Genomic DNA, 26,662 nt, shown 5'->3' with positions numbered 1-26,662 from the left:
CGTGTATGTAATAAGTTTTATCATTAATATTTCCAATAATAATACTATAAGTACAAATTCATATCTGAGTATTTTAAATACATAATCATTTCCATTTCTCTCTTTTAAATACTGTAAGGACAACTCTCTCTCCTCTCTCTCATCCTCTCTCTCTCTCTCTATCTCTCCTCTCTCTCTCTCTCTCTCTCCACAAGATACTTGTCATACATTTGGTGTTTCTATTTCTTCCTTTTATCTCTCTCGCTCTCAGCAAAAGAATTGATAGACAGACAAACATAATTGCACAGTCCTCTCTTTCCCTCTTCTCTGGAGAAATATATGTATTTATGGGAGGGGGGAAAAAGTTGCCTACAGACGTTCATTTTCAATCTATTGAAACCTAAGGAGTTATTTCTCTCTCTCTCTCTCTCTCTCTCTTTCTCTCTCTCTCTACTCTACTACTCTCTCTCTCTCTCTCTCTCTCTCTCTTGTATTTTAATGAAAATATACAGTAATTTGTGAATACACAGTGTTGCACATGAAAAAAAGTAAATTAGTGATAATTTTAGAGATACGGCCTTAAGAAAAATTGCAAATTAGTAGTGAAATTTTCCCTGTGGACATGTTTTCAAGAACGTCGTTCTGGCTTACGACGATTTTCGGGTTATGACGCGTCTTAAGAACGGAACCCCCGTCGTAACCCGGGGACCGCCTGTATATGCATGAGTTGCAGATGCCACAGATTCCTTGCTTTACAATCTTTGATTGTTTTTAACTGGCTTCCAGCTAGCTCAAGAGGATTATCCTATTGTTAAGACCGAGGATTTGTTCTGGATATGAACAAATATGATTTTAAGCAAACTTAAGTGTCTTATCTGCAACATTCCCTGTTGAGTAAGGCCTCCAGCTCATCTCTTTCTTCATATGTTTTACCTGACCCCACTATTTCAGCCAGATATGTAACATTTCATGATAACTGCTCAGGATTTAAAGCCCCTTCCCCAGTAAAAAAATAAGAACATTAAAAAACTTTGTAAAGAAACATATTTCTCAAAATTTTAAATATGAACCTTGAAAGTACTCCTAGAAACCACACCATAAAGCTGCAATCCAAAGGTAGACACTGGCACCTTAGAAGTATCTGCTAAGATGTATGTAATCACACCTCAGTCATTAATTTTAAAAGAAGAAGAAAAAGGCAGGACAAGAAATTTGAATAGCAAATGTTACAATAACAATGAAAAAGGGCAATCCAGTAAAAGGGAAACAAGCTGAGATATTGCATAGATATCAACAGTGCTACAATTCAGAAAGAATACCTAAAAAGGGTCCAGTGGCATATGAATTGCTGAGACCAACCTTCTGTCTGATATACTAAATTCTTGTCATTCTGACATTCACATATCACAACTGTAGGTATATATATGATTGATAGGGTTGTGATGAAATAAATCATTATGCTGATAACACTAGAAATCAAAAGTGGTAGTTACATGGAGCTAAAGTTACTTCAAATAGCTTCAGAAAAGCTTTGAAGAGCCAAAACTAACCAATGTAAATTAATTGAATTCATTAAATTTCATAAAGAGACATACCTTGATAAAGTAATTGGAAAACACAGGCTTATGATCAGACTGTGTGTATGTATCTACTGATGAGTATGATGCTTGCTTCACTCCCAACTTGACATTTTCATAAGCATCAACATGAACCTGATAAAGAATTCTATCAGTCCATGCAGGTCTACGTCTGGAAATATAAAAGAAAGCATAACAGACAGTGCTTTGCTCAAGGGAAATAAACATTCACACTAGCATTACCTGCCTTTCTACAATGCAACATTGTTACTTGACATAACTTCACATATTCCAAATGAATGTTGTTTCTTCAAGTGTCAATCTTTCAACTTGATTTTACAAGTTAAAATAAAGGAAACATCATCTGATCATTTCATTATATCAACTTACAAATGGACAAGCCAGAATAGACCTACTGCTAGTATTTCTACACTATGCTTGGCACATGAAATACAGGTCTTTTAATATACCCGTGTGCTAAAAGTGACATGATATTTTTATAATAATACTATTTTTATTATAAGACTAAGTTTTGTATATACTTACCCAGTAATTACATAGCTAGTTTCCACGTAATGGCAGCCTAAATTTAAATTTCGCAGATAGCACTTCGAAAGCTCAGTGCAGGTGTATAGTGCCAACCTCTAACGGCAATAATACCTTATTGTCTCATTTTGTTTTATGCATAATGTTCATCAGAGGGGAGGAGGGAAGGCTCTTATCATGTACAGTGGTTCCCCATATCCGTGGGGGATGTGTACCAGACTCCCCCCCTGCGAATAGTTAAAATCTGCGAATATAGTTGGAATCACTATAAAAATGCTGAAAACGGCTTTTGGTAGGTAAAACTCAAAAACCCCCTAAAAATTTTTATACCTGGATTTTTAATAGTTTTATCATAAAAAGTACATTTTATGATAAAATCATTTTGATAAGAAAAACTAGGAATTTCTGGATACTTCTCAGAAAAATACCGCAAATAGGCGAATTTTCCGTGAATAATGGGTAGATATGGCCCACAGAGAAATGCGCAAATCCGGAGAATGCAAATACAGGGGAGCCACTGTAATTACTGGGTAACAAAACTTAAAAACTTAATTTTATTATAAAAAAATTTTGTATTTAAGTGACTTACCCAGTACATAATTACATAGCTGATTCCAAATTGAAAGGAGGTGGGATCATGGACATATCCTACCCCAAAACATTAAGTCATGTAATGAATTTGAAATATAAAAGTTGCTAGCATTGAAAACAATGCTTGTCATTTCCTATCAGTTAGGAGAGCTACTGTAGATGGATATTACATGTTGTTGGTACTCGTCTTAACTTGGCGTGGTGGTATAGCAAGGGTCGCCTCCTATTTGGGGGGAACTTTGCAGCAAGGGAAGTGCTCCGATTCCTAGCAAAGCATGATTGGTGCCTGCCCTTGCTCTGGGTACAGCACTAAATTAAAAACCAGAAAACCCTGACACCTACACAAAAATAAAGTCATGACCCATCCACTGAGAGTGGAGGGTGCTCCAGGTACAGTAAGTTCCAGAAGTGAAGCGACAAATCTCAGAATTGATCGTACTTCTATAGAAACTCATGGGGTTGCCAGTTAGTATATTTTATTCCAATTATTGTCATCCTATTTATCTGATAATACGTATCAGTGATTAACTGAATAAGCGCACAAAGTATTTCCCCAGTGAATGATCAATGTTAGTTCAGTAATTGTTTATTAATAGAAAAAAAAGAATTTCCCCAAAGAAACATCTGCGGCTTCCAAAGTGTGATATGAAGTGTTCACCATAGAGTGGCAGCAGGAACCGTGTGCATAAGCATTGGCCTAATATTTGTAAATTAACTTTCTACTTTTATAGCGTTATATCGAAAGTTATTATGATTTCTTTTGATAAAGCACAGAGAAGTTTAGCATCTGATTAAATGAAATATAATTAAGACAAGTTGGTGTAAAAAAAAAAGAAAGAAAAAAAAAAAAACGAAATCCAAGTTATGTGCGCGTTTAGCGTTGGTTACATGGTTAGGCATATTTCAAGAATCAAGGAAATATATTTTCCAGCTTGTTAGTTAATAATTTCATGGAATATCTCGATTGTGCAAATATTTGCATGCGGAATTGCGTCAGGGTCGCACCAGACAAGTATTTCGTAGGTTTCCACCTTTTTTTTTTTTCTTTCTTTCAGTGCATAAGTGAGACTATTCTTGTCCATACGATCCGGTGTGTGAATATGCTTGGCGAGTATTATTTTAATTCGAGTATTCCCTTGCTGTTATGCTCTCTCCTCCTCTCTCTCTCTCTCTCTCTCTCTCTCTCTCTCTCTCTCTCTCTCTCAGGACGTTTTTATCTATCAGGAATAACCACAGGTCTGTTTAAGAATCGAGCACTAGGCCTATTGGTCATGCTCGGGTGCTTCTTTATATATATATAGATATATATATAATATATATATATATATATATCTATATATATATATATATATATATATATATATATATATATATATATATATATAGATATATATATATATATATATCCCCAAAAACTTATAAATTTCTGTTATGCATGATACTTGACTGGATCGAACTGATTGCTGGTTGTCAGTGGTGATATGAATTTGGGTGATATCACTCCCTTATGATACGCCCACTTACGCAAATTCAGTCTTAAATTTCACGGTTGGGATATGACTCGAAGATTTGAAGAATAGGTTGTAAGTGAAAAAGGTGGAGTTAGTATTGTGGGTAGAGGTAAAGGTAGAGGGGGGAAGGGGTGGTTGGGGTCTGTCGTCTCCCTACTTAACCAGATGGTGATTTTACGGGTGTTCTGGTTGTTTGCGACCGACTTTCTTATTTTTTATATAGCGAGTCTGTTTCCCAGGTGCAAGGATAGGTCCTGGTGTCGGTCCTGAAAGTTCTATCTTTGCCTAAATAACAGACAGTGGCCCTGCATTGTAAGCCTTGCAATGCCCGGAACTAGGCCTAGTCACCTGAAGGTAGCAACAGAAGTTAGAGCCTTTCTCGAAGATGGTGTTTTATGGTCGGTCCTAGAAGCTAGAGTCAGAACTACCAACCACCCCCAACTTCTCCATTGAATCTAGGCGCATTCATGGTTGATTATGTTTAATGTCGCAGAGATTTTCCCTTCACATTCTATTGATACTTGCATGGTTTTATGCATCTTCGCTAAAATAATTTATAATACACTATAATATTAAATATTTGTTTCCACATTGCTCGAAATATACATTGGTAATGTTGGTAATCCTGTGTTGAACGAAAATTTCAAATTGTTTCGTTTCTATAGTTTGAAGTAATTGCTATACTTTAAAATAATTACTATTACCTTAATTTTTTCTTATGATTGTTATAAATATCATAGATTTGATATTTGTGCATCATATGTTAGCTTTATTTTGCTTGATAGAGCTTTCACTGTAGAAAAAATATATATTTTTCAGCTACGAGTTGTAGTTGCCAGTTAGTGAATTTCGAACGAAATTCTCTGAAATTTGTCGCTTCAGTTTTGGAACTTACTGTACATTGTACCCACTGGCTTTCCAAACTCAGCACCTTATTGAAAAGGCAAAGAGATAGTAAGAGAACATACTGTTTCCTTCCACTAAAATTGGTCCAAGATATTGAAAAATTTTGAAACTGTTGCTTATGCTTCTGGTAGTTTGATAATAATATGGCTTCAAGAGTATATGGCATCTCAAAAGTAATGAGGTAGAGGCTGTTCTGATGTACTTAGCTTCACTTCAAAGTAGGCAAAAAGCACTCCACAGCACTGAGTGTGTTTTAAAAATGAAGTCCATATAAAATGGAAGACATGACATTTAGACAGAGGAAGAGACAGGTTCTTGCCATAACTCCCTAGGTTATTATAGATGGTTGTCTGATTCCTGTTCAGCTCAGGGAAATCCTGAAAAAAAAACTCCAACTGGACAGATAGCTCTCTATACTATTCTGAGCTGGCCAGTGGTGCATTAAGGGGGGGGGGGGGGGGGGGGGGGGGGGGGGGGGGATGCCTGTCATGTAAGGCTCCCATGGATATGAACAACAGAATAGCTTTCTTTCAAATCATCGTTACTAGTACCAAATATTTGCTTATTTAATGATTATTTCAACAACTGTACAACAACTAGTATATTTGTGTGCATACATGTACTTCATATAAATATTGATATAAATGGCCCCCCAATGAAAGATTTCTAGATCCGCCATTGGAGCTAGAGCCAGATGAGTTAGGTGCCAGGTGAGCTAGAGACTCAGGAGCTGGCAGACACTTGGAGTATGATTTGGCATCCAGATCTTGGATAGAACCTTGAACCTTCCTGATCAGAGGTTGTACTACTTCTGCTAGAGTCAAAACCTCTCTGATTATGCACAGTAAGTCGCTAAGGAGATGGAAGACTTGGAAAGGAATGAAGTACCTCGTTGAAGAACCTGAACCACCCAAGGTTCTGCCCCCTTGCAACTCCACTCCTCCTAAAATAGTTGCAGTCTGGCAGTGACAGGAGTGCAAAGGACTAGAGATACACTTGGAGGAAGTCTTGATGGAAGACTTCCTAAATACTTTGAAGAGGGCCAAAGGTTGGGGCGGGGTCTCTTTTGAGGACATGACTTTCTTCCTCAAAAGGGTTGTTGCAGAGGTGAAAATAAAAACCTTGGCAGGAGCAGCAGAAGTTGCTTGTGGATGCTACGACAACTGAGCTAGTAAGTCATGCGTCGAATTCTTCTGAAAGGCAGACAGAACCTCCCTCACAGTGCCTTGAGGGAACAATTATGACTTATTGAAGGATAAAAACAAGAGGGCCTAATTTTAAGTAACTGCAACCCCTTTGGAAGTGAAGGAACACCAAAGCTCTTGCTTTATAGGGGTTCCCCATGGCAAAAACCTAGGCTAACTGATCCAAACCAGAAATAATACAGTAGTATTTGGTCATTTCCCAGTACCACAAAACATGCTTCCACCTCACTCTCTCCCAACTTTACCTTCAACCTCACTTCTTCCCATCCAACTGATCTTCCTGCTACTGTACCTTTTATTGACACATTCACTGATTTCCTTTTAACGTTCCAATTCACTCTCTCAACATACCTAACCACACGTGTGTTAGCTGATGATATTTGCACTCCCATGTCCACCAATTCACAGTACATACTGTGTCCTCCACTGATATCTACTCCCACAACCATTGTATTTCCCCTCGTGTCAACACTGACACTTGTCTCTTCCACAAACCAAACATCCTTCATTTACTTCCTTACTATCATCTTCTACTCCCAACAATTCAGACGTTCTCTCTTCAGCGTTTCTTCTTTCTCATATTCCTGTTCATAGCTCTTTTTTATACAACTCAGTTATAGTGTACCCCACTCAAACACTGCAAGTAAAATTCTTGCTCCACTTCTTTCACTCCCTCATGCAGATATACTATAGGCTTCTCCCCTACAATGTGTACGGACACAATCACCTTATACATTTTACTCACTGCCATCAAAACCTCCTGAAATGGGGCTACTCCAAGACACATCATAGCTCTCAGGCTCTTCCGATACCATTCTACATTTCACACTCCCAAACCTCCAGGTCTTTTCCAAACTTCTTCAATTACCTCCGACCTCAGTTCATTAACAATTCCAGGTACCTGTACTAACAATCCTCTGGCAGATACTCTGGTCTTATGTTTTTCATTTACTGTTCTTTCCTTTCCCCAGGTAGCCTAGACATCAACTCTGCAATAACATTCCTTTTACCTGGGACACATTCCACCACAAAATCAGCCACTCAAATCCCCTGAAGGTAGTGCAATTCGAGCATCCACTCCCTTCATTTTCTGCAGATACACTAGAGGTTGATTGTCCATATGTGCCACAAACCTCACACCATACAGAAACAGTTGTAAAGCTTTCGCACAAAATCGCAGTGCAGCCATTTCTCTCTCTCAATAGTAGAATATTTTCGCTCTGCTGAACTAAATGCCTTACTGACATATGCTATCACTCTTTGGCTTTCAATCCCCCTCACTACTTGCTTTTGCATCAAACATCCACACATCGACACTCCACTTGCATCTGTATACACTTCTAACTTAATGGCATCTTTATCATAGAGTATGCCAACTCCACATCCTTCATCATTTCCTCTTTCAACTTCTCAAATACTTTCACCATCTTTTCATCCCACCTCACGACTGTACTCTTCTTACAGCCGGTCCATTCTGACAACAGCTTTGCAATCCTGAACAATCTTCCATAAACTTCCTTCCAAACCATTTTCGCACAGTCCTAGGCTAAGGGAAATTTCTCACTTTCTCCACAAATTTTTCTGCTTTTCATACACCTGACTCACTCACCTTATGACCCAAAAACTCCACTTCTTCCATGAACCACTCACACTTACTCACCTTGACTTTCACCCCCACTTCCTCTAGCTTCTTCAACACCACCCGCATCAATCTCATGCTCTTCCATGGTCTTACTCATAACCAAAATGTCATAAAGAAACACCAGCACATTTTCGTGGGGAAAACCGCTCAGTACCACATTCATTGCTCTTTGAAATGCAGCTGGTGCATTAGCAAATCCAAAACTGAGATTGCAGGACTGATACAGTTTTTTTGTAGTTGAGAGAGCAGTTATTGGCCTACAATCTTCTGCCACTGGCATCTGATAATACATAAACCTTACCAGACCCATTTTGTAAACACCTTCACCCCATGCATACTGTATACACAATTGGATACCACACACATACGGAATCCTTTTCTTTACTGTTATTTCATTTACTCTCCGATAATCAATACACATTCTTAAGTCTTCCATCAGGCTTTCTTACCAGCACAATCGGACTATTCCAAGCACTCTTACTGGGTTCAATTACTCCTATCCTTTCTAATTTCTCACACTGCTCTTCAATCTCTCAAATTGCCGGAGGCGGAAAATGTCAGTCTACGATAAATCGGCAAGTCGTCAGTCAGTTGAATACAGAACTCCAGCAACCTGGCTGTCCCAAAGTCCTCATTACCTTGACTCAACACACCCTTTCTTTCCCACAACAGCTCATACACCTGCTCTTTCTCTTCCTCGCTCAATTTCTTATTCACTCTCACCTTTTCCCTTACCTTTTCTTTACTCCCCTCTATTGACTTTTCCCCTTTGGCCATCACATCATACCCCTTAACAAATTTATTATTACTCAAATCAATCACACTTCTTAAGCTTCCCAATGTATCAGCCAGATGTATTCCTCTCCACCTTTTCTTTTTCACATCCCCACACACCTGTACACACACCTTTGGGCCCTTTACATCCATAATTCCATAAAAAACATGTGTAACCCACCATATTTCATAGCATGCAGAGCTACCATCTATTATGAATATTTCACCCAAACTTTCTGCACCCACTCCGACATTGGTTCTCCATCCTACATTGGTTCTCCATCCTACTTTCACACTGCACACACACACTCCAAATCTATTGGCAATGGTACGTCCTCCATCTCATACACCTCCACTCCAGAAACCAACTTTAAACTTCTCCATCCTCCTCCACATACAACTTCACACTCTTCTTACCCCATTTTATCTTCAAAAACCACAATTTTTAAAAGTAAATTACATTTTTTCTAAATATAGTACAAACCTGAGGTCCTTTACAATAGGAATTAAAAGTGGTGTAACTGGAATTAAGGCCGTTAAATTCTTTAAAAGGTAGTTAAGCAGTAACTACCACCCGGTGGGCAGGGAGACCCGCCTGCCCAGACATAAACACTCCAATTTACTTTTGGCCAATATTTCAGACTGAGGGGTGGCATGAGGTTTGTATAGTTAGGAAAAACTTACAAAAACTATGATTTGTTCCTACACGATATACAAACCTTCTGTCCTTAACAATAGGAAGACTCATTGATTGGAGGGAGGAACCTGAGCGAGTCCCTAGAACTGCCAGGAGTTCAGCACACCTGGGCGATTCCTCCTGGCTGAAAGAGCGAGGAGGAGTGCCCTGCCTCTGACACATTGATCGGAGTCTAAGAACTGCAAGATCAAAAGACAGACCTTTGTGCCTTTTCAAAATGATTGCGGAATTGTAACTCATACAAAAAGCAGGGAAGAATGTAAAGAGTTGGAGGCATTAAGGCAAAAGAAGAGACGTTCCTGCCTTATTGCCCACATCTCCTTCTTCCCCTTGCTAGAGAGAGGAGTGGAATTCTTCTATGATTCTCATGAGAAGCTTACCTCATCAAACACCTAAATAGCCAGTGTAAGTTCAGGTCCTATTTTCAACCCGAAGGAAGAGAAGTAGAAGGACGGGGAGGGGGAAGGAGGAGAGACCAGCCACTCTTGCATCCTTCTTACCTCTAGAACTGCACACCATAGGCAAGAGATGCAACTTGAAGGAGCTCGGTAAGCAAACACAACTTGTTGAGTATCCACCACATGTCCAAGGAAAAGGTGTTCCAAGGACCTGTGGGCAACTACCCCAAGGAAGAAAATAATGTGGTCCTCATGGGACTACATCTATCTTCCATTCCGACAAATTTTTCAGAGTGTGATGAAGACCAAGCCACTGGCACTGTGCGCTCTTGGGAAGAACATACAGGTGACATAGCTATCTGCAGAGATGAAGCCCGCATTCTCGCAGGACTCAGAAGAAGCCATATCCTCAGACACTTCTTCATTGGCAAGCCCACATTGGAGAAAGGAAATCAACATCTAATGAAGGGTGTCAAGTCTCCACAGAGCCAACAACCCATCAACAGGACAAATTAATGATGGATCTTGATCAATAAATACAGTCCAAGGCATAGAGGATCATGAAGGATTCGACCCATCAAAACAGATGCTGAAATATTCAACATCCAAGACGGAGTAGCGAAATGAAAATCCACCTTTTGAAGGGTTATGTTGAAGATGATCCATGCAACACATGAATCCTCTTTGCCACTGCTGGATAGAGACAGGATGCAGTCTTGACAAACATAAACTGTCTGATGACTCTCATAAGGGCTTGCATGTCCCAAACAAGAGTCAAAAGCCATTCAGAGGCCGGCACCCTGGGATGGCAAAACCAAGAAAAAGTTTCCCATTAGTAGTAGAATCTCAACTGAAGAGATATAATACTACTTACATGAAAGACTACAGTGAGTGAGTAAAACACAGGTTCGTAAAACCTGCACAAACTGCTTTGTTGACACTGTGAAGGTTGGTTCAGGGAGGAACTCTTCTCTCTACCCTGACAGCAGCACTGTCAGGGCAGATGAAGTCTTCCAACATTTACTCCAATTCGTGGTGAACGACTAGTTGTTGAACATTAACAAATTAGAAAATGTATACAAAGACAAAACAAAAAAGGTGTATTTGTCTGAAAAATCCTTCAGAATCATTGCAGTGGCCTATGGGTTAATTGTGACGAAGCAGAAGACTTACAGACTTCCGTTATACCCTAAGGTAAACAGAGAGATGATAATGAGTCTAATGAGACATATCTCTGTTTGGTAATTCTCGCAATGCCAAATGTGGAGCACGAGACATGAACCATATGTGAGAATTCCGAGCCAACCAGAGACCTAAGTCTGTGATGGCCAGGCAGAGATTCAAATTAGTACAGTGGGCCTCCCTTACTCTCGTTATCCGGATTCGTTGACTCACGCATTTGCGGATTTCTCTCTGGACCATATCTACCCATTATTTGTGGGAAATTCTCCTATTTGCAGTATTTTTCTGAGAAATATCCACAAATTCCTGGGTTTTGTTATCAATTTCATCATATAATGCACTTTTTGTGATAAAACTATTAAAAAAACCAGGTATAAAATTTTTTAGTGGGTTTCTCTTGAGTTTTAACTAACAAAATAGGCAGTTTTCAGCATTTTTATAGGGGCTCCAACTATTAACGGGTTCTAACTATTCACAGGGGGGTATGGTACACGTCCCCTATGAATACGGGGGACCACTGAATTTAGTAGTTAACCCTCAACAGAGGAGAAACAATATGTACTAAGATGAACAATATGTCTATGAGAAGGTAGTGCTCTGCCCCTTGTTAGACTTTGTTGGCTGAGTTACCTGGTAGTACATTCTACGTTGGAATGTGTTCGTCTTACAGAGCTATCAAGTGCACTACAGATACGCTCGAGTACCTACGTACATGTTAACTGAGACAAGAGGGAAAGAAACCCTCTTGTTCGGTGATAATGCCAACCCTGCAGTGTTGTTGTCAAACAATACCACTAGGTGTCTCAAAATCAAAACCGGAAACTCTTGGGAGGCCTGAAAGACTGTCCTGAGTTTCAGGTTAATTAAGAGAAAGTACTATTCATCTTGGTCACATACCAGAAGAATTAACTTACAGGTATGTGCCTATTACTCGGACGGTGCAACTGATAACAGAAGCATGTCGTGAGGAGAATGTACAAGTATATTTGTAGGTTCCTGTTAATCGAGCACCAACCTAATTCTTCTTCACTTCAAAAGAGAAAAAGAATAAGGATTGGAAGTAGACCTGCTTCATTCTCTGATAAGAGCTAAGGTGAAGCTGTCCTGAAGGGATATTTCTATGGCGATAACAGGAAACCAAAGTTCATGCTGAACTGGTAGTTCCCTAAAATGGGAACACTGGAGAGGTGGAGTTCAAACTTCTCAGTGATATTCATCCTGAACAGATTGAACTTACATTCGATGAGATCCTAAGATCGAACCAGGAACATAGTCTCTTGTATTATTTGAAATCTGGGGAGTAGACTCGGTAGAGTTCCTCTTATTCCCTCACTATTCCTGGTGTAACCCAGGAAGTAGAGCAGAAAAAAAAAAAGAGGAGTGACCCTTCTTGCCCGCTCTTCTCTGAACTTGTGGTGATGATAGCAATACAAAGAGTAGGAAAACATATTCGCCTCAGCGAAAAACATTTCCTGAAGGGAGAGCAAAGGTTCTCACTAACCAAGCAAAGCATTCTTCCCTACAGCTGGTTCAATTGCGGGAACACAAGTGAGAGTTAAGCGGAGTTAAGTGCGCCAAAAGTTGGTGAGAATTTGCCATGTCTTGCTACACATCTGTCTTCTCCATGATCGAACCTCACAAAGAGGACTACCCAGAGAACCTCCTCCTAGCTTCCCCAGATGCCTTGTCCCGAGGGACAGCAATATCGACATTGACATCTGAGGAAGAGCCATTCCTGGCTTTCACAGGTGGGCCTGAGATGCCAAGGCAGCTCGGTCCCTCCTCGCACCCTGCGCCTCTGTCACAACTAAGAGAAGACTCCCCATTACTGACTATGGGTGTACGACTCCCTTTTGAGGTTGTATACTCCGGGTAACTCGCGAACCAATACCCAACAAAGCTCCAGTTCCATGAGCAGTGCCCTTGGAACCAGAGACTGTAGAACAAACCTGGGTCCGAATTCCTGGGGCTCCCGCGACACCCGGTCCTGGGGACAGCGCCACTGTTCCTGAGCCGATAAGAGAGCCAACTGCTTCTTCCTCGGGGAGGAGGAGGAGGAGGAGGATCCAGACCCTTAGAAGTCTCAAGTCGAGACTTCTTAGGGGGTGGAGAAGCTACCTTCCTCAACCCTTCGAAGAGGGAGGTAAGGAGGCATCGAAGAGAGAGGTAAGGAGGCATCGAAGGACGATGCTGAAGACGAAGACGACGAACCCTTCTGTGGAACTTGATAGTCTGAAGAGATGACACCAGGACTGCAACATGAGAAAGGAGGGTGCCATGCCATGGCAAGGAACCGCATTGATCAAAAGCAGAGTTTGTTTGGCAGAGCCAAGAACTCAACTCAGCAGAGCTGGGCTGGCAGAGCCGAGTCAAGTGAGCTGAGCAGACCACCACCACATAATTATGGGTGGTAATCATCAGGAAAGAACTATCACTTCTTCCCAGTCAACTCATCTCCTTCAGGGCTGATGCTCTAAGAAGAATAATAAAGAGGGATTCTGTGTCTGCTGTCCAATGTGTTCGGACCGTAGGGTCCAAGACACAAGGACGGGACTTGACCATGCTTCAAGATGTTGGCATGCCGTACCAAGCTTTGCATAGAACCCAAACCAGACTGAAGAGCAAACTTTTCTGTATTAGTAAATACTCGTCTCATTTCCTAAGTACTCATGATAGTAAGTGCTTAGTGAGTGCTAGAATTTGTAAGAATTCCCGGCGCGAGTCTCGACTCTTGTAAAACAATAATCGGGCGAGACTGGTACAAGGCTCACCCTGGTGCTTGGCAACATGATGAAGCCAAGCACCCGGCAAGCCTGAGCAAAACCAAGGGATCCAGGCTCTCAGCGAGACTTCCAATTCTTGAAATGACAGTTATCGGGAATGCTCATCTCACCCGAGTGTTTGGAAATGCAGAAAACCAAAACACTCTGAGAATGCCTAAAATTCTATGGAATTCCTGCACTCAGCAAGACTCCCAATTCTTGTAATAACAATAATCGGGAATTTCTATCTCGCCCAAGTGTTTGGAAATCATATCAGAAATTCCAAGGAATTCAAGTGTTCAGCATGACTCCCGAATTTCGTTAAATAATCCTTGGGGAGGGGTCCCACTTCAACTCCGTAGAAATCAAGGAGGAACAGGCATAAAAACCAGTCATATATGCGAGCATTTAAGACTGAATTAAGAGTGCAATTCAACAGAATATGCACTCGAGGCTCCCAAAACGCAAGACCCCAAAGGGACTGCGGATTGGAATATGCTCAAAGGACAGAAAGAGCCGGGGAAAACTCAGTCTTTAGGTGTTTGAATCCTGAGAATCGGAACACCAAGTGACAATACGGTGAAAAGTCTCTCCATCACTGACAGAAGTTCCTTCCTCAGCAACGTGGGTGTACGTTCAGTGGGACCCTAGTAGCCCTCCAGAAATGTAGGTCACTGACGTTGAATCCTGCAGAAGACACTGCAGGACTCCTCCCATTCACCTCACCCCTCCCGATGTTGCCCAAGGAAGTATGTAGAGGGAATAGGAGAGGAGGATTGGATGCTCTCATTCCTCCTCACAGCAGCACTGTCAAAAGGAGTGAGCCATGCTTTGTCACCAACCTGGCGGTGGTGACAGCAACGTGGGTCTAGGAGAGAGTGGTTGCCTTGGCGAGACAATTTCTTAAGGTTCTTGTCAATCTGTAGTAGTTAGTAGTGCCACTGCTAGCAGCGGCGCACCTGGCGAAAGCCAGTTCTGTCTTTCCAGGTGTGTCCAAGCTGTGGTTGGCCCCTTCTCTCACTCTGCACCACTGTCACCGAAGAGAAGACTCCTCATCACTGACTGGATATACGATCCCCTTGGAGTTGTACATTTGGATAAACTCGCAATTAAGTCTCCGAAACACCCCTGGTACCAGAGACAGGAGAACGAACCTTGGTTCAAACTCCTGAGGCTCCCGAGACACTAGACCCTGGGGACAGCGTCACACTCCCAATCCCAAAGGAGCATGTGAGCCAATGAGAGAGACAACTGCCTCCTCCTGAGGGATGGATGCAGAACCTTAGACAAAGACATCAACACTTTTCAAGACCTCTTCTTCCTCATCTTCTTCGCTAGCTCCCACAGGACTTCTTCTAATGATGAAGCAGAGTCATCGCAAAAGTAGAATTAACAACCACAAGGTAGCTGTGTAGATACTGTCCAGTGACAAAACACCAGGATAACAGGAGCAAATAAATATGATTTTTTCAGCAAGGGAACCATACACACACTCGAGAGCCAATGTCACAGCATGCTAATGAGTCACGGGTACCATTCCGAGGGTCAGGATAGCCAACATGAAGAGATATCCAGCCATCCACTGCTGTAATCTACTATTGCTAACTGTTAGCCTGCAGAAAAAATTAAATGTGATTAAAAAGAAGGATACACCTTTCACACCAAAGGGCACTGCCCTCTGAAACAAGAGGAGATCCCTCAAACATCAACACCACACGCCCCCTTCTTCATCCAATGAGTTAGCAAAAGGGGTGAAGGAGAAGGGGGAGTACCAGGAGAGAAAAAATAAAAGGACAAACCTCCGAAGTTTCTTCCTGGTAAATTCTTCAAAGTGCAAGCATAAATGTCAAATAAATATACCGTCACACTCTTACATTAAAGGGTGAGAATAAGTGATAAGGGTGTAGATACAAATGAACTGCCTATGAGAGATGGGTTGTAAGTGGGACGTCTGTTTAGGGGAACGAGTAGATACCTAGTTGTTTATGTGTTAGGGTAGAATGTGGGCAAGTGTTATTGAAAGCATTGATTGATACTGGTTGTAGGGGAAAGGGGAAAGGTGGCTAGCAAGGCTTATCACAAAAAGTGGGTTTGTATATTAATCATTAATATCGAACACAGTATAGTATTCAAAACATTTTAGAAACAATAAAAGAAAGACCCCACCATGAAGTCGTGATTAATGACCAGTCAGCAAGAGCTCACAAAATACATCTCTCGAAGACAGTTGCAAGTAAATTGGAGTGGTTATGCCCAGCCAGGCAGGTCTCCCCACCTACTGGGTGGTAGTTACTGCCTAACCATCTTGTTAAAGAATTTAACATCCGTAATCCCAGCTACACCGCTTGTAATTCCTATTGTAAAGGACCAAGGGTTTGCATACCGTGTAGGAACAAATGCATACCCCAGTAACATATACGGTACCTCTCATTCACTCTGTCGACAAAGTAAATATAAAAACGCCTCCAGCTTTATTCCTGCAACAGAAACCGACTCGGCAAACCTTGCATACACCTCCACTTCCAATCCTCCAATCCCTGTTACATATCCAGCACATTCCTGACTTTGTGCTATGTTTTCTTTTATTTTCTCATATGCCTTTCTGAAAACCACATTTCCACTACAACCAGTACCAATCAATGCTTTCAGTAACATTCCCCCAAATTCTAACTACATAAACAACTACGTACGTATCTACTCGTTCCCCAAAACAGACATTCCCACTTACAAACCCTTCTCTAACATGCAGTTCATCTATCCCTTCAATACCCGAGGCTCTCCAAGGTAAACCCTGTTCATACTTAGTTTCCCTGGGATTGTGGTTTGCTACAGCAGACTTCCTTCACATGACCCTCCATTCCACATCCTTCACACTTACTCAGAGGGATCTTACATGTCCTGGCAAAATGCCCACTCTTTCCAGTTTCCACAATGACTTCCATTAAATCCTACTCTCCTTCCACTAGGGCAGTCTCTCATACAATCCCCCACCTTTCTGGAGCCGAAACACTTCAACTCTTTCACTTGCAGGCAGTCCGGCAAAATATGTCCTCTCTTCCCACAGCCGAAACCCTCGCCATTGGCCCATCTAGAATTTGTTTTCACATGCCCAGTTCATCTACACCTTTAACACTCCTTATCACTACTACTCATTTCCATCTGACTTCCCCTCATTTTTCCATTTGCTCTACTATTTACACTTCCACTCCTAAGCCACTTTTGGCTTCTGCTCTAGCTCCTTTTCCCATTATTTCCCACATTCACTTGTAGAGTTTTTCTTCCTCTTTCCATCCGATCTCTCCTACTCTCCTCCAACAAGGCTTGCATCACACTTGGCTCACCACAGTGTCCTTACATGTCCTTCCATTTACAACTTCAGACCCAACATACAACTCTTTTGATTCATCATCACCTACTCCCAGATCTTCTAAGATCTTGAAAACAACCTCCCAATTTAAGCTCTTCCCTGACCAACACTTCTGATCTCTTTTCTTCTCAATGAAAATTAAGCTTTCCTCATGGATGGTGGCCAAGAACTTCCACACGAGTTGTTTGTTTTCCTCAATTCCTTCCTCTCTATAATTCCTTCTGCCCCAATGCTTCTAGCCTACATATAAGCCCACTTCTTCCCCCAACCTTCATTTTTGCCTCCTCAAACTTATCGTGCTTTTTGTAGACCACACTCCCTTTCATTCTTCCCAACTGGCCAATCACTCTTGTTTTGACTGACTCACTCTCACACATATTTCTATATCACATCTTCAACCAGCCATCCAGGAACTCTCCCAGGAACTCTACCACCATTCAGGTAAAAGGGGAGCACGTCACTCTACCCCGTCAGACTCGGCAAACTGCCCCAGAAAAAAAGCAATACCTTCTCTCCAACACATCCATAAATAACATGGCATAGAAAAATAATAATAAATCAATCACATATACTGTACGTACCAAACATTCAGCCCTTCACAACGCCAGTCCAGCAAGTGTAGGTTCAAGTCCAATTCTCAGCCTGAAGGAAGAGAAGTAGGAGAACAAGGAAGGAGGAGGAGGAGGAGAGGCCAGTCACTCTCGAATCCCTCTCACAACCAAAACCACACACCTTAGGCAAGATGCAACTTACCCTCTTAAAGGAGCCCGGTAAGAAAGTAACTTGTAGCGCAGCCACCACAGGTCCAAGGAGAAATAAAAACAAAAGTTTCAAGGACTTGTGGGCAAAGACCCAAAGGAAGAAAGACATAAATGTGGTCCTGATGAGGCTACATCTATCTTCCAGACCGACATATTCTTTGGAATGCAAGGAATGGACCAAGCCACTGACTTTGCAAACTCTCGGGCAGATTGTACAGGTGCTGTCATCACCTGTTGCAGAGTACATCCTTCCAATCATCACATGAAGCCCGTGGGGAAACTTGTCCTTAGACACTTCTCTCTCTCTTTGGCTATCTAGTACTGGGGAAAAATCACAGATATCCAGTTTAGGATGTTGAGCCTTTTCCAGAAAGTACCACAGCACTCTATAGTAGAACAAAGTACGTACCGACTGATTTGGATCATCAATTACACAGTCCAAGGTGCAGGGGATCATGAGGGACTCGAAGGTGGCAACAGATGCCAAATGATTCGGAGTTCACTGCTGCGACATCTGAGACAGAGTTGAGATATCAATACGTACCTGCCTTTTGAAGGGTGATATTAAGGAAGGACCATGCAAATTGTCTATCCTCTTCCCCAATGCCTAACAACTCCAAAGTGTCCAAAGACAAATGCTCGGAGCACACTGCATTAAATTGAGTACCACTCACTATGATGCCTTTACCGGCGTTCAGTCAAAAAGACCAAGCGAGAAGTCGAAACATGTCGTGTCAATTGAATTGGTACTAAACACATAGTCGGCGCCACCACTCATCACTCGTCAGTTGAATCAGCCGAGTCGTGAGTCAAGCATCGACTATGAGTCGAATCAGTTGTTAAGATAGTATGGGGAAAGTTTCTGTCTGATTTTCCATTGAGAGAGAGAGAGAGAGAGAGAGAGAGAGAGAGAGAGAGAGAGAGAGAGAGAGAGAGAGAGAGAGAGAGAGAATAATGAATGGGTAGTTGCTGAGTGAACTGCTTGTTTGTCTGCGTCTTACTCGTAAGTGGCTTGGCCGCCGAACATGCTCAGCAGTTGGAGGTAGGCAGTCAGAGAGTCAAGAACATTCAGTCCGAGCGGTCAACCAAGAAGTTGTCAATTGAGTAGTCTGTATGAACTTTTTGGATAGGTTGTGTTTTTTGTATTTTGGTTTTTGAGTTATTGAGTTAGTTGTGCTTCAGTTCATAAAGTTGTCGAGTTGTGAGTAATTTGTGGTGTTTGATGTTGTAGATTGTTGTATAGCCTTGGTGATTGTTTGGTGTTTGTTTGCATGAGTGATTTATCGTGCTTTGTATGGTTTTTTGGTACTTGTATGTTTTGTTTTTGTTTTTAGTGTTCAGTGGGAGTTGATGATAGTGGTTTGTTGTTTGGTGTTTTGTTCACTAGTAGCGGTGGAGTTGTTTTTCAATGGCCACAATACGCTGAAGGCACAGCTTTTCGTCCAGATTGTGTTGATTTGTATGGTGAGTACATGTGTTTCGAGTGTTTTGTTTTTTTAGCTTGTTAAACCAAACGTCCTGTAAGAAAAAAGTAACATAAAGGGGAAAGTGTGGCTAAGGGAATTTTTGACAGCTGGAATGACTAATGCGAATGTGGGGAGGTCTTGCTGCCTTTGTTTTTTAGCTTGTGATTCTGCCACAAAGTGCTGTAGAAAACAGAATGAGAGGATTAGCTAAGTCATTCCTAGTATGTACAGGCAGTCTCCGGTTATCGGTGGCCTCAGTTATCGGTGATCTGGTTTTATGGCACTTGTCTAGTGCCATCATAATGCACCAATTTCTAGTTATTGGCACCGACAATAGAGTATTGATGCCACTACAGGCAGTCCCCAGGTTATGACAGGTTCGGCTTACGACGTTCCGAGGATGAGGCGCTTTTCAATTATATTCATCAGAATTATTTCCAGGGTTATGACGCCTAAAACACTGATCTGGCACAAGAAATATGACACCAAAAATGCAAAATAATCAATATTTCAAGGTTTTTTTCATGAAAAATGCAATAAGAATGCAGTTTACATAGTTTTTAATTCACCCAAAGCATTAAGAGTAAGGTTTTCTTTGGATTTTTGACGATATTCCGGCTTACGACGATTTTCAGGTTACAGCATGTCTCAAGAACGGAACCCCCGTCGTAACCCGGGGACTGCCTATACTGGGTAAGTCACTTATACAAAATAATGGTGTAAAATGTTTTAGTAAAGCCAATGAAATGAATGTTGAACTCTCTTAAAAGGAGACCCAACCTAGTAATTAACCACAGTTTTTCATATTTTTTATGTGTAACCAACACTACTCACACAACAAGTAAAACATAACAGTTTACTTTCTGCACGGACACATACGTAGATACTGGTAGCAGCAAAAAATATTCATTTGTGTGAAAAGATTGTACTACTACAATATTAACTACTAACACAAGAGGACAGAAGGAAAACATTGTACTTTAACCCTTAGTGGACTGATCCCCTCATAGGAGTAGCAATACATACTAACAAGTTTTTGTTAGTGGACAGGTCCACTCATAGTGAGCATCAGAATCACGTGCCATTGATTTTACGGAATCGGGCAGAAAAGTTTCTATTACGTACTTGTATAGCCCATAAATTCATTAATGGGAACTTTTAGACAACTTTTAGACTGGCTAAAATCAAGAAGCAGACAGCTCATAAGATTGTTGTGATTTTGACTCCAAGGGAACAAGTACTGCCTCTATCTCTCTCACATCACGTCCCGGTCCGAATCAGAGGCGTTAACCTTCTGCAAGACCGACTGAACGTGCCCCAACAAAGGAAGCTGAAGAGATGATTTGGGGTCCTGAGTAGCTCCCAATAAGGCTTCCAAGCAAGAAGGAGTGTAAGACGACCAAGCCTGAGTCCTACTTTCCAAATTGTTAAACCCATGAATGAGATCAACAACTTCCGAAAAGGAAGACAAAAACTCTTGCGTGTCTCCCTCCTCTTGCTCTGGCAACAGAGACCGACGATGAGAAGGATGTGCAGGCTCCTCTAAGGCACCTTCCCCACTAAAATTAACGGAAGGGTTAGCAGCCAAACAACCCGAATCCCCAAGTAATCTGCCTGGGCTGGTTCCATGCATCGGCTTTTGAGACAAACCCACTACAACACTAGGAACATCACTTACCCCAACAGATGATTCATTAACATGTCCATGAATAGTCACGGGTGTGGCGGACGTACAGACATGAGATGGGGGGGGAATCCCAAACACTCGATATCAAAGGAGAATCCCCTAGAGTCGAACTCTTGGAAGCACCAGTGAGAGAGGCAGGCAAACACTCCTGCTGCACCAACTCCGCACTCACTACCTTCGACCTCTTGACAGGCGCCTTGAGATCCTTATGGCGACGAATAGGCCTTGGAGAAGAAGGAGCACTTACATCATGTGCACAGGCAGGGGAGGTTGCAACACGCTCGCGATATGCATGGACGGGGGAGGTTGCAACACGCTGGCGATATGCATGGACGGGGTAGGTGGGGGGTGAAACATGCCCATGATTCAAGGCAGAGGATGAAGCATCCCCTGAAGATTGCACACGGGAAGGAACATTAACACTGCCCAAAACACCAATACTCTCGGGAACACTTCGGCGTTGTTCCTCCCTCGTAGGCGAAGAAAGGACAAAGTCCTTAGCCTTCCAACACTTCACGCGCCGACGGGGCGTAGAGGGGGAAGAGGGAGAGGAAGACAGCACTGGTTTCTTATGTGAACTCTTCTCAGGAGGCGGGGACAAAACAACACGTTTCCTACCAGTCCTCCCAACCGATAAGGCAGCCAACTTCACATCCAAAACAGAGTCCAACCTCTGAAGCACTGCCTGGCATATGACCTCAGACTGATGTGCCGGAGAAGGCTCTGATGACAAGGAAGGGAGATGTAGCAAACTGGGCAGCAGGGATGATGACACAGCTGAGAGAGGCAGATCAGAGGAGACGACTGGGAGAGACGTCATCGATGGGAGTGACGTCACAAGTGGTGGTGACGTCTCAGCTTCCCCTCGGTGCAAGGGGGAATCAGACGCCACTGGCACAGGAATATACAAAGACGGATCCCGAGACATCATCGACGGGGCTGACGCCATGGCATCACTCTGACTCGAAAAAGCAGCAGCAGACACTGGCGGAGCAATACAAGAAGGCCAACCTCGGCTACCCATGAAGACGAGGCCGGGAGGAGGGGGGATGGCCTGGCCAGTCCGGGGAGGGGGGGTGCAAGCCTCCACAAAATAGGCTAGCAACCCCTTCAAAGACGGGGGACCCCCTAGCCCGAGCATCTTCCAAATCGCTGCCATTTGGACGCCTCTGACTCTGGATTAAAAGAGATTGATGAAAAAGCCTCACCCTTCTCGGGAATCAAATTAACTCCTGAGGAAGAAGGGGCTACATTACAAACATCAGCCTGGCGGCCTCCCGATACTTCCAGCGACAAATCAATGGAAGAAAAGGAAGGAGAACTAGGAACGATGCTACTATGGGGGTTGACTACTGCAGGAGACGAAACATCGGGAAGAGGCGAAAAACCTTCCCAAGTAGGAAGAGTTGAAACCCCCCAATGTTCTCTCTTGCCATAAAATGACTTCCACTGCTCTTTAGGCCATGCCCGGCATTCCATACAAGGATTCATGATAGTAAAAAAATTAGAACACCAACTACATGTTATGTGAGGGTCAGTCGCTGCCGAAGCCAAAAAACGAGAACTCGGAAAACCTGGGACTCCGGGGCACACATGTTAATGCCGAGGAGGAGCAGAAGAAGCCATAATATCAGCCAAACACACACACACACACTAAACACAAGCGAAACGGGCAATGAACCGGGAAAAGGCCAAGAGAGGTTAACACAACTCTCGCCCAGGCGGTCAAAGAAAAGACTGGTGTAGCGGCGTGGTCCTTGACCAATCCTCACCCAAGCTATGCATGCATTGCCAGATATCACAAGATTCCTTGCTTTTATCTGCTTTTTAACCAGATCCAGCTAGGCGCTAGAAATTATCCTACTGTTAAGACCGAAAGTTTGTTTGTGTATGAACAATTAAAAAATAAAATAATTCTATTTTTTATGAAAAACATGTACAACTTGACAATTGTCTTGTGAAAAAGTAAAAGAAGCCCTACAAGGAGTTATAAAACTATAATTTTCAGCTCTTAGGATTAAAAGTGCTTTTCACTTACGATAAATCATATGTTGAGCTCCCTTCCTGGTATTTATATGTTGGAGGGAAAGTTATGGCTCCTTCTTTCAGCATAGAGAATGCTTCTCCATTCTTCTGAGCCTTGTGTAACTCGTCCATGTCATAAAGCTTCTCCAAGTCACCATCTGCTACTCGCTTAGAAATGATCTCACTAGTTAAAGTGTTATCAAGTCTGAAGTTTAAGTCTCCAACCCAAAACACATAGCTGAGAAAGAAAACAAATGTTAAGAAAATGAAAGCAATAAACCTGCAAGAGTATTTTTTGTTAATGAGGTACATTCCACAATTAATACTAGCTAATCTCCACTGAATATGTGTATCTACCACAATCAAGATTTTTTCCACACACTGTTCTGGTTCAACTACTAATAATATTAAAAAATGAGTTTTATTTACATACAATATAAATTTTCATAATAAAATATATTTGGATACTTACCTACTGTCAAAGTTAGCTTATATCTCCACACCAATTAGGTGAGTCGCCATTCAAACAAAAAAATTGAATGGCTGCCCTAGTGACTGTCTAGTTCACGTGTTCTCCACCAGGTATTTCGAATGTTTTAGCTCATCAGAATTTTGCTTGACAGCACACTTAGTTGTGAGGAGGCTGGGTAGGGTCCACTTTAACAGTAGGAAAGTATCCAAATAATAATTTCATTATAACAATTTTTATTATTTGGGATGAATCTTATCTACTGTTAAAGTTAGTTGATTCCCATACTGAGAAGAGGACAGTGGGTGGTGGTAGTGCAGCTACACAAAATTCCGCTCAGCCAATAGAGCTAATGGTCTCTAGCATGAAACCCAAAACATTCTTACCCGATCTGGAATCCTTTCTAGATCTTACTACCACAAAAAGTTGGATTCCATTCAGGGAGCAAGGCTCTCATACATGTGCAATGAAGAGCAGCCTTGTAGAGAAAACTGCTTCAATTCAGCAAGAATGAAAGAGAAGCGGTGTGAGGGGACCCCTGTGCCTGGGTCCAAAAGCCCTATAAAACAACAGACTCTGAAAATAAATATACTTTAATTTTATAAAGGTATGTTCCTATACAGAATTTGTACCTTTACGCTCTCCAAAATATTAAAACCTGGGATTTAAACAGAGTCTAAAGGTTTGCCCTTTCTTCAGTTCAGGAAAAGACTACCCACTACTAGTAGCAGACTAACGGCTTTACTGTCTTCAAACACGATTCTGCATACTTAAGGTAGTGAGCAGATAGAACCAAATTGCACTTCTAATGTGCCGCATTAATCCTATTTTCAAGCGACAAACTGACATAACACTAAATGAAGTTACAACTGCTGCTCACATTATGAATGTTTGCCTTCAACAAAGGTAGAAGATATGGAGCTAGTGCTCATGAACTAGCATAATCATATACGTACATCACAGAGGACCTTGCGTTCTTTGACAAAGATGTTCCAAGTTTCTTAAAGCACACAAAAGAAAAGGTTAACTTTGCCTCTTCAATGCTTAGCCAACCTTTGACAAAGACATTCAAGGTTTTCTAAAATCACAAAATGAAAAGTTAACTTTGCCTTCTCCAGGCTTACCCACTGAAAAAAAAAAGCTAGGTTTTCTAAAACCACAAAACAAAAGGTTAACTTAGCCTCTTCCAGGCTTAACCTTTGACAGAGACATTCTAGATTTTCCAAAACCACAAAACAAAAAGTTAACTTTGCTTCCTCCAGGCTTAACTCTTGACAAAGACAGCTAGGTTTTGTGAAACCACAAAACAAAAAGTTAATTTTGCCTCTTCCAGGCCTAGCCTTTGCCAAAGACATCTAGGTTTCCTAAAACCACAAAACAAAAGGTGCCTCTTCCAGGGTTAACCTTTGACAAAGATATTCTAGGTTTCAAAATCACAAAACAAAAGGATAACTACCTCTTCCAGACGTAACCTATCTGAGTAAGTTTTAATTACGTACCCCAACAGGACAAAGAAGTGTTTCCTCTTCTTCCCCACTAAGGAGATTATATTGGAATTCTGACAGTTCTCTGGAAAACTTAGCCTTAATATAATTCTCAGCTCTAAGGTAAAAATATAAAATAGCATTCGCTTTACAACAGCTTTAAGAAGGGTGCTTGCGATAAATTTACTCTTTTAACTGCCAATAGTGGTAAATAAAAGGCTTCATCGTAAACAATTCAATTGAACTCTTTCTAAAGTGTCAAAAGAATCTGCATATTAAGTTAAGACCTGAATCTAAACTCCAGAGAGAGACTGATATTGAGATGAAGGAGCTTCAATCTCAACAACTTACGGTGCTGATCCTCGGCGAGATCTAAAAGAACGTGATGTAATACCTAGGAAAGTACAGAACACGATAACTTGAAAGCATAAAGCGAAAAAGTCTTACTATATCCAAAAAAATCTGAATCTGTCCAAATTTAAGGAAGCACATCCACTGGTCTAGCCTGAGGACCATCAAAGGAGTGGTAACCATCTGGTTGTTCCTATTCATCTACCGCTGATAAGTCTAGAGTGTTACTCAAACCTCACAGCAACCACTGAACTATGGATGTAATGGCCATTCTGTAGGTAGCTTGTTATTTCTGAATCCCCAAAAACACTGTCCTTCATAGAATGAATTATCAAATCAATAATATGCTCTTCATTTCCCTCAAAGAAGCAAACTTCCACAATGACACTGTTTCTGACCAGGGCACACCTTTGATGGTCTTTCCACTACCCTGACATCTAGTAAGTTTTAACAGGTGTAGTATTTACCATTCTATGTTGTATGAAAGTGTAATGACACTAGTTAAAATTCTTTGTATTCTGCTGCACAACAAAGGGAAAAACCTAAAACTAGACTTAGGTTTAAGAATAAAATGGACAACTCTTGGTTACAGAGTCCCTCCTACATAACCTGGCGACAATGATGGTTCTGGATTATGTACTTACAAATTTAATCAATGTTAGTTGTAAGTCATAATCTCTTATGCCGAGACTGTACATTACTGAGTCTGATTATCTAATAAAATCCCCAGTGAGGGCAAGTTTCTTAATAAAGCCCTTGCCATTTAGGATGCTTCCTTCAGGGCTAAAATTCTTCAAAAAGCAATTGCCTATTCATCTTTGACAGACAAGCCTGCAAATTTTTTGTATCATCTCCACATCAGTAGATAAGAATGAGGAGGATTTATGGAGAATTAAAAATCATAATGTACAGAAATTGAGCCAGGCGAAGCAACAGGTCCTTGGCATTTGGAATACTGTCAACAGAGTTGTCCAACTTGAACTTGTGATTCAGTAGAAAAGTGTCTTGCTCCTAAAAATTGACACCATCCACCTATGAGCAACAAATTCCCTGACAATACTCATAAAGGCGCTGTACGCTAACCCAAACAAGGCACACTGAACAGCAATACCTTCTTGTAAATAGTACATCTTGAAGGAACTTGCGTAACTGAGGATGTACTGGTAAGAAAAATACATTTCTGAATGTCCGCCACACATCTGAAAAACAAAAAAGTATGGGGACAGACACTTCATGTTATCCAGTCTCAAAAGTGTCCAAGAATGACTGCATATCTCTCATT

The 26,662-nt window shown here is 41.6% G+C and overlaps 1 pseudogene; it reads right to left on the bottom strand.

Annotated features, from left to right (window-relative positions):
• Positions 1 to 26,662, bottom strand: part of LOC135210139 (inositol polyphosphate 5-phosphatase K-like) — a 141,998-nt pseudogene that overhangs the window by 48,503 nt on the left and 66,833 nt on the right.

Source organism: Macrobrachium nipponense, chromosome 39 (assembly GCF_015104395.2).
Source record: "Macrobrachium nipponense isolate FS-2020 chromosome 39, ASM1510439v2, whole genome shotgun sequence".
NCBI classification, from domain to species: domain Eukaryota; kingdom Metazoa; phylum Arthropoda; class Malacostraca; order Decapoda; family Palaemonidae; genus Macrobrachium; species Macrobrachium nipponense.
This window is presented reverse-complemented; position numbering and strand designations above follow the sequence as displayed.